Source organism: Procambarus clarkii, chromosome 27, assembly GCF_040958095.1.
Source record: "Procambarus clarkii isolate CNS0578487 chromosome 27, FALCON_Pclarkii_2.0, whole genome shotgun sequence".
NCBI lineage: Eukaryota > Metazoa > Arthropoda > Malacostraca > Decapoda > Cambaridae > Procambarus > Procambarus clarkii.
Window position 1 is genome coordinate 36,267,558 of NC_091176.1, and position 7,958 is coordinate 36,275,515.

Sequence of the window (7,958 nt, forward strand, 5' to 3'; positions counted from 1 at the left end):
CATTTAAAATTTAGTTTTTGTCTTTTTCAATTCGGTACACTGACTTTAATAAGCAAAATACCTTTTACCAAAATTTGTTGTCTGTTCAGTTGACAGATTTTAAGTCTGTCAGTTTTAGCAATTTACAATTTAAGAAATTTTGAGTCTTCAGTCTGCCGTTGACAGAGTTTAAGTTCATTATTTTATATATTTTTCAAAGAATTTGCTATTGATTGGCAACAAATGGCCTCTTCAACAAGACACAAAGTTATAGCTCACCTCGGCATGTTGATACATATAGCAATGATCACCCTAAAATCCTCGGATAAAGTGAAAGAATGAGGCGTGCTACAGATGAAACCACTATTGGTACCCTGATGATGAGGACATGCTCGCTAATGAGTTTGACTTTGAAAAGAATCATTGCTCTATATGATAAACAAGTAACTGGGTTCCCAACTTTAATAAATTATATATATTTTTTTCAGAGAAGACAGGGACTTTTTCAGGGCAGGGAACAGGGAGGGTTGCTGTGGCTCAGCAACGCACATGCGTTGCTGAGCCACAGCAACGCGTGGCCGGGTACTGCTAGAATAGAATGAAAAAGCAAAGCAAAAAAGCTGGGAGTGCTCTTGTAGGAAGATCTTTCCTTTAAAGAACATCAAAAAGTAGCTGTCACATCTGCAATAAAAATGACGGGTTACAAGAACTTTTCAAACAATGGATACATAACAATGATTATACTTTTCAAGACATTAGTGCTCTACAGAATGGAATATTGTTGCACACTAAAACCTCTTTAAAAGGCGGAGAAATTGCTGACCTGGAGAGTGTGAAAAGATCTTTTACTGCTAGAATCCACTCAATAAAACATCCCAATTACACAATTGATTCACAATAATTTGCATTTGGAAAATATCAGGACAAGTTCCAAATCATCACACGGAAATAACACTATGTTAGACCATGAGGTATGGCAAGAAGTTTAGAATAGACCAGTTGAAAAGAAAAAGTGCAATAGGAATGCTGAGAGTGAACTCATTAACATCAATGGCCAAAGACTGTTTGAATCACTTCCGCTACACATAAGGAGAATAACTGGCCGGCCTCTCACTGTATGCAAAAGAGAGTTCCACATACACTTCCAAAGGATACGTGATCAACAATGCTGTGATTTATTAGTCAGGAGGATCACTACAAGGCATGAGTGTGGGCATGGTACGGGCAGGACCCGGGTACATTACCTATCATTACCAATTAGGGAAATCAATATATGATGATAATTAATAATAGCTTGTATTCTGCAGATATGTTTTGACATTTTTTACCCATAAACTGACTCCTTATGAAAGTTTATTATTGCCAGAGATAGGTTTGTACATTATGACCTCCATTTGACGCTTCACACTTGGAGGTAAATATTATCCTGTTGATATTTCTATATAAAAGCATTTTAAATATATAATTTATTGGGTTATTGCAGACTTCCTTTTAGTAGTGAAGAGCAGGAGGCTCTCGGCGGAGTAAAGAGCTGGAGGATGGTGGTGGTGTCAAGAGCTGGAGACTGGTGGTGATGTCAAAAACTGGAGACTGGTAGTAGAGGTGTCAAGAGCTGGAGGCTGGCGTTGGTGTCAAGAGCTGGAGGCTGGCGTTGGTGTCAAGAGCTGGAGGCTGGCGTTGGTGTCAAGAGCTGGAGGCTGGCGTTGGTGTCAAGAGCTGGAGGCTGACGGTGGTGTCAAAAGCTGGAGGTTGGTGGTGGTGGTGTCAAAAGCTGGAGGTTGGCGGTGGTGGTGTCAAAAGCTGGAGGTTGGCGGTGGTGGTGTCAAGAGCTGGAGGCTGGCGGTGGTGGTGTCAAGAACTGGAGGCTGGCGGTCGTGGTGTCAAGAGCTGGAGGCTGGCGGTCGTGGTGTCAAGAGCTGGAGGCTGGTGGTGGTAGTGTCAAGAGCTGGAGTCTGGCGGTGGTGGTGCCAAGAGCTGGAGACTGGTGGTGATGTCAAGAGCTGGAGACTGGCAGTAGAGGTGTCAAGAGCTGGAGGCTGGCGTTGGTGTCAAGAGCTGGAGGCTGGCGTTGGTGTCAAGAGCTGGAGGCTGGCGTTGGTGTCAAAAGCTGGAGGTTGGCGGTGGTGGTGTCAAAAGCTGGAGGTTGGCGGTGGTGGTGTCATGAGCTGCAGGCTTGCGGTGGTGGTGTCAAGAGCTGCAGGCTGGTGGTGGTGGTGTCAAGAGCTGCAGGTTGGCGGTGGTGGTGTCAAGAGCTGCAGGCTGGCGGTGGTGGTGTCAAGAGCTGCAGGTTGGCGGTAGTGGTGTCAAGAGCTGCAGGCTGGCGGTGGTGGTGTCATGAGCTGCAGGCTGGCGGTGGTGGTGTCAAGAGCTGAAGGCTGGTGGTGGTGGTGTCAAGAACTGCAGGCTGGCGGATGTGGTGTCAAGAGCTGGACGCTAACATTGATGATATCAGGAGCTGGATGCTGCCGGTGTTGTCAAAAGTTGGAGGTTGTCGCAGGTGTCAGAGCCGGTGGCTAGCGGTGATGGTGTCAAGAGCTAGAGTCTGGCGGTGGTGGTGTCAAGACCTGGAGACTAGCGGTGGTGGTGTCAAGAGCTGGAGACTAGCGGTGGTGGTGTCAAGAGCAAGAGGCTGGCGGATGTGGTGTCAAGAGCAGGATGCTGGCGGTGGTGGTGTCAAGAGCAGGAGGCTGGCGGTGGTGGTGTCAAGAGCAGGAGGCTGGCGGTGGTGGTGTCAAGAGCAGGAGGCTGGCGGTGGTGGTGTCAAGAGCAGGAGGCTGGCGGTGGTGGTGTCAAGAGCAGGAGGCTAGCGATGGAGTCAAAAGCTGAAAACTCGCGATGGTGGTGTCAAGTGCTGCAGGCTGGCGGTGGTGTCAAGAGATGGAGGCTTCCTGAGTGGTCAAGAGCTGGAGGCTGGCGGTAGTGGTGTCAAGAACTGGAGACTGGCGTTGATGTCAAGAGCTGGAGACTAGTAGTAGTGGTGTCAAGAGCTGGAAGCTGGCGGTGGTGTTGTCAGGAGCTGGAGAATGGCGGTAATGTCAAGAGCAGCAGTCTGACGATTTTGATGTCAAGAGCTGGAGACTGGTGGTAGTGAAGTCAAAAGCTGGAGGCTGGTGGTGGTGGTGTCAAGAGCTGGAGGCTGGTGGTGGTGGTGGTGTCAAGAGCTGGAGGCTGGTGGTGGTGGTGTCAAGAGCTGGAGACTGGTGGTGGTGAAGTCAAGAGCTGGAGGCTGGTGGTGGTGGTGTCAAGAGCTGGAGGCTGGTGGTGGTGGTGGTGTCAAGAGCTGGAGGCTGGTGGTGGTGGTGTCAAGAGCTGGAGGCTGGTGGTGGTGGTGTCAAGAGATGGAGGCTGGTGGTGGTTGTCGTGTCAAGAGCTGGAGGCTGGTGGTATTGGTGTCAAGAGCTGGAGGCTGGTGGTGGTGGTGTCAAGAGCTGGAGGCTGGTGGTGGTAGTGTCAAGAGCTGGAGGCTGGTGGTGGTGGTGTCAAGAGCTGGAGGCTGGTGGTGGTAGTGTCAAGAGCTGGAGGCTGGTGGTGGTGGTGTCAAGAGCTGGAAGCTGGCGGTGGTGGTGTCAAGAGCTGGAGGCTGGTGGTGGTGGTGTCAAGAGCTGGAGGCTGGCGGTGGTGGTGTCATGAGCTGGAGGCTGGCAGTTATGACAAGAGCTGCAGTCAAGCGGTGGTGGTGTCAAGAGCTGGAGACTGGAGGTGGTGTCAAGAGCTGGAGACTGGTGGCGGTGATGTCAAGAGCTGGTGGCTAGCGGAGGTGGTGTCAAGAGCTGGAGGCAGGTGGTGGTGGTGTCAAGAGCTGGAGGCTGGTGGTGGTGGTGTCAAGAGCTGGAGGCTGGTGGTGGTGGTGTCAAGAGCTGGAGGCTGGTGGTGGTGGTGTCAAGAGCTGGAGGCTGGTGGTGGTGGTGTCAAGAGCTGGGGGCTGGTGGTGGTAGTGTCAAGAGCTGGAGGCTGGTGGTGGTGGTGTCAAGAGCTGGAGGCTGGAGGTGGTGAAGTCAAGAGCTGGAGGCTGGCGGTGGTGGATTAGAGAGCTGGAGGCTGGTGGTGGTGGTGTCAAGAGCTGGAGGCTGGTGGTGGTGGTGTCAAGAGCTGGAGGCTGGTGGTGGTGGTGTCAAGAGCTGGAGGCTGGTGGTGGTGGTGCCAAGAGCTGGAGGCTGGTGGTGGTGGTGTCAAGAGCTGGTGGCTAGTGGAGGTGGTGTCAAGAGCTGGAGGCTGGAGGTGGTGAAGTCAAGAGCTGGAGGCTGGCGGTGGTGGATTAGAGAGCTGGAGGCTGGTGGTGGTGGTGTCAAGAGCTGGAGGCTGGTGGTGGTGGTGTCAAGAGCTGGAGGCTGGTGGTGGTGGTGTCAAGAGCTGGAGGCTGGTGGTGGTGGTGTCAAGAGCTGGAGGCTGGTGGTGGTGGTGTCAAGAGCTGGAGGCTGGTGGTGGTGGTGTCAAGAGCTGGAGGCTGGTGGTGGTGGTGTCAAGAGCTGGAGGCTGGTGGTGGTGGTGTCAAGAGCTGGAGGCTGGTGGTGGTGGTGTCAAGAGCTGGAGGCTGGTGGTGGTGGTGTCAAGAGCTGGAGGCTGGTGGTGGTGGTGTCAAGAGCTGGGGGCTGGTGGTGGTAGTGTCAAGAGCTGGAGGCTGGTGGTGGTGGTGTCAAGAGCTGGAGGCTGGTGGTGGTGGTGTCAAGAGCTGGAGGCTGGTGGTGGTGGTGTCAAGAGCTGGAGGCTGGTGGTAGTGGTGTCAAGAGCTGGAGGCTGGTGGTGGTGGTGTCAAGAGCTGGAGGCTGGTGGTGGTGGTGTCAAGAGCTGGAGGCTGGTGGTGGTGGTGTCAAGAGCTGGAGGCTGGTGGTGGTGGTGTCAAGAGCTGGAGGCTGGTGGTAGTGGTGTCAAGAGCTGGAGGCTGGTGGTGGTGGTGTCAAGAGCTGGAGGCTGGTGGTGGTGGTGTCAAGAGCTGGAGGCTGGTGGTGGTGGTGTCAAGAGCTGGAGGCTGGTGGTGGTGGTGTCAAGAGCTGGGGGCTGGTGGTGGTGGTGTCAAGAGCTGGAGGATGGTGGTGGTGGTGTCAAGAGCTGGGGGCTGGTGGTGGTGGTGTCAAGAGCTGGAGGATGGTGGTGGTGGTGTCAAGAGCTGGGGGCTGGTGGTGGTGGTGTCAAGAGCTGGGGGCTGGTGGTGGTGGTGTCAAGAGCTGGGGGCTGGTGGTGGTGGTGTCAAGAGCTGGAGGATGGTGGTGGTGGTGTCAAGAGCTGGGGGCTGGTGGTGGTGGTGTCAAGAGCTGGGGGCTGGTGGTGGTGGTGTCAAGAGCTGGGGGCTGGTGGTGGTGGTGTCAAGAGCTGGAGGATGGTGGTGGTGGTGTCAAGAGCTGGAGGCTGGCGGTGGTGGTGTCAAGAGCTGGGGGCTGGTGGTGGTGGTGTCAAGAGCTGGGGGATGGTCAGAGCCGACGCTAATACAGAGCAGAGGTCCTGGTAATCACACACTGGCAAGTGCCATAAGGACACAAAATTTACTGTTCACAATGGTAAGTCACACTATATTGTACCCGAGATCACATCACACTAAATATTATAAAATGTGTTCATCGACTCAGGCGTCTCAGTGAATTATGGTAATATACAGCTCCAGTGACACCACACTGGAGCCATAAGGAAGACCACTTAACGGTACACGAGTCAAAACCCATAAAGTCATTGTAAACCTGTGATAACGGTACACGAGCCACAATCACTAAGGTCACTGTAACCCTGTGAATTACTGTACACGAGACACAACCCCTGAAGCCACTGTAAACCTGTGATAACGGTACGTGAGGTACAACCACTGACTCCTCTGTAATCTTATCAATAACGGCACACGAGCCACAACCACTGTGTCAACTGTAAACCTGTGATAACGGTACGCGAGTCACAACCCCTTAGACCAGTGTAAACCTGTGATAACGGTGCACGAAGTACAACCACTGAGGCCACCGTAAACCTGTGGTAACGGTACACGAGTGATAACAACACTGGTGGCCAAAAAAGCATACCGAATGTTTCATGTCACCAGGCACACAAGAAAAAAAAAAGGCGTCTTCCGTTGTAGATTATCACGCCCTCATTAATCCCAGCTGAATGTGTACCACACTGTTACTGGTACACTCTACACCTTCCTAGACTACCAGACAACGCTGGGAGGTGTGTGTACCACACTGTTACTGGTACACTCAACACCTTCCTAGACTACCAGACAACGCTGGGAGGTGTGTGTACCACACTGTTACTGGTACACTCTACACCTTCCTAGACTACCAGACAACGCTGGGAGGTGTGTGTACCACACTGTTACTGGTACACTCTACACCTTCCTAGACTACCAGACAACGCTGGGAGGTGTGTGTACCACACTGTTACTGGTACACTCTACACCTTCCTAGACTACCAGACAACGCTGGGAGGTGTGTGTACCACACTGTTACTGGTACACTCAACACCTTCCTAGACTACCAGACAACGCTGGGAGGTGTGTGTACCACACTGTTACTGGTACACTCTACACCTTCCTAGACTACCAGACAACGCTGGGAGGTGTGTGTACCACACTGTTACTGGTACACTCTACACCTTCCTAGACTACCAGACAACGCTGGGAGGTGTGTGTACCACACTGTTACTGGTACACTCTACACCTTCCTAGACTACCAGACAACGCTGGGAGGTGTGTGTACCACACTGTTACTGGTACACTCTACACCTTCCTAGACTACCAGACAACGCTGGGATGTGTGTGTACCACACTGTTACTGGTACACTCTACACCTTCCTAGACTACCAGACAACGCTGGGAGTGTGTGTGTACCACACTGTTACTGGTACACTCTACACCTTCCTAGACTACCAGACAACGCTGGGAGGTGTGTGTACCACACTGTTACTGGTACACTCTACACCTTCCTAGACTACCAGACAACGCTGGGAGGTGTGTGTACCACACTGTTACTGGTACACTCTACACCTTCCTAGACTACCAGACAACGCTGGGAGGGTGTGTACCACACTGTTACTGGTACACTCTACACCTTCCTAGACATACCAGACAACGCGGGAGGTGTGTGTACCACACTGTTACTGGTACACTCTACACCTTCCTAGACTACCAGACAACGCTGGGAGGTGTGTGTACCACACTGTTACCTGGTACACTCTACACCTTCCTAGACTACAGACAACGCTGGGAGGTGAGTGTGTACCACACTGTTACTGGTACACTCTACACCTTCCTAGACTACCAGACACGCTGGGAGGTGTGTGTACCACCTGTTACTGGTACACTCTACACCTTCCTAGACTACCAGACAACGCTGGGAGGTGGTGTACCACACTGTTACTGGTACACTCTACACCTTCCTAGACTACCAGACAACGCTGGGAGGTGTGTGTACCACACTGTTACTGGTACACTCTACACCTTCCTAGACTACCAGACAACGCTGGGAGGTGTGTGTACCACACTGTTACTGGTACACTCTACACCTTCCTAGACTACCAGACAACGCTGGGAGGGTGTACCACACTGTTACTGGTACACTTACACCTTCCTAGACTACCAGACAACGCTGGGAGGTGTGTGTACCACACTGTTACTGGTACACTCTACACCTTCCTAGACTACCAGACAACGCTGGGAGGTGTGTGTACCACACTGTTACTGGTACACTCTACACCTTCCTAGACTACCAGACAACGCTGGGAGGTGTGTGTACCACACTGTTACTGGTACACTCTACACCTTCCTAGACTACCAGACAACGCTGGAGGTGTGTGTACCACACTGTTACTGGTACACTCTGCACCTTCCTAGACTACCAGACAACGCTGGGAGGTGTGTGTACCACACTGTTACTGGTACACTCTGCACCTTCCTAGACTACCAGACAACGCTGGGAGGTGTGTGTACCACACTGTTACTGGTACACTCTACACCTTCCTAGACTACCAGACAACGCTGGGAGGTGTGTGTACCACACTGT

The 7,958-nt window shown here is 52.4% G+C and overlaps 1 protein-coding gene across 1 annotated transcript in view; it reads right to left on the bottom strand.

Moving 5' to 3' along the window:
• LOC123752155 (uncharacterized) overlaps positions 1-5,944 on the bottom strand; it is a 395,436-nt gene extending 389,492 nt beyond the window's left edge. Inside the window, exon 1 of the mRNA XM_069332176.1 lies at positions 5,881-5,944. The gene's annotated coding sequence lies outside the window, so the exon portion shown is untranslated. The remainder of the gene's footprint in view (positions 1-5,880) is intronic.
• Positions 5,945-7,958: the final 2,014 nt, after the last annotated feature.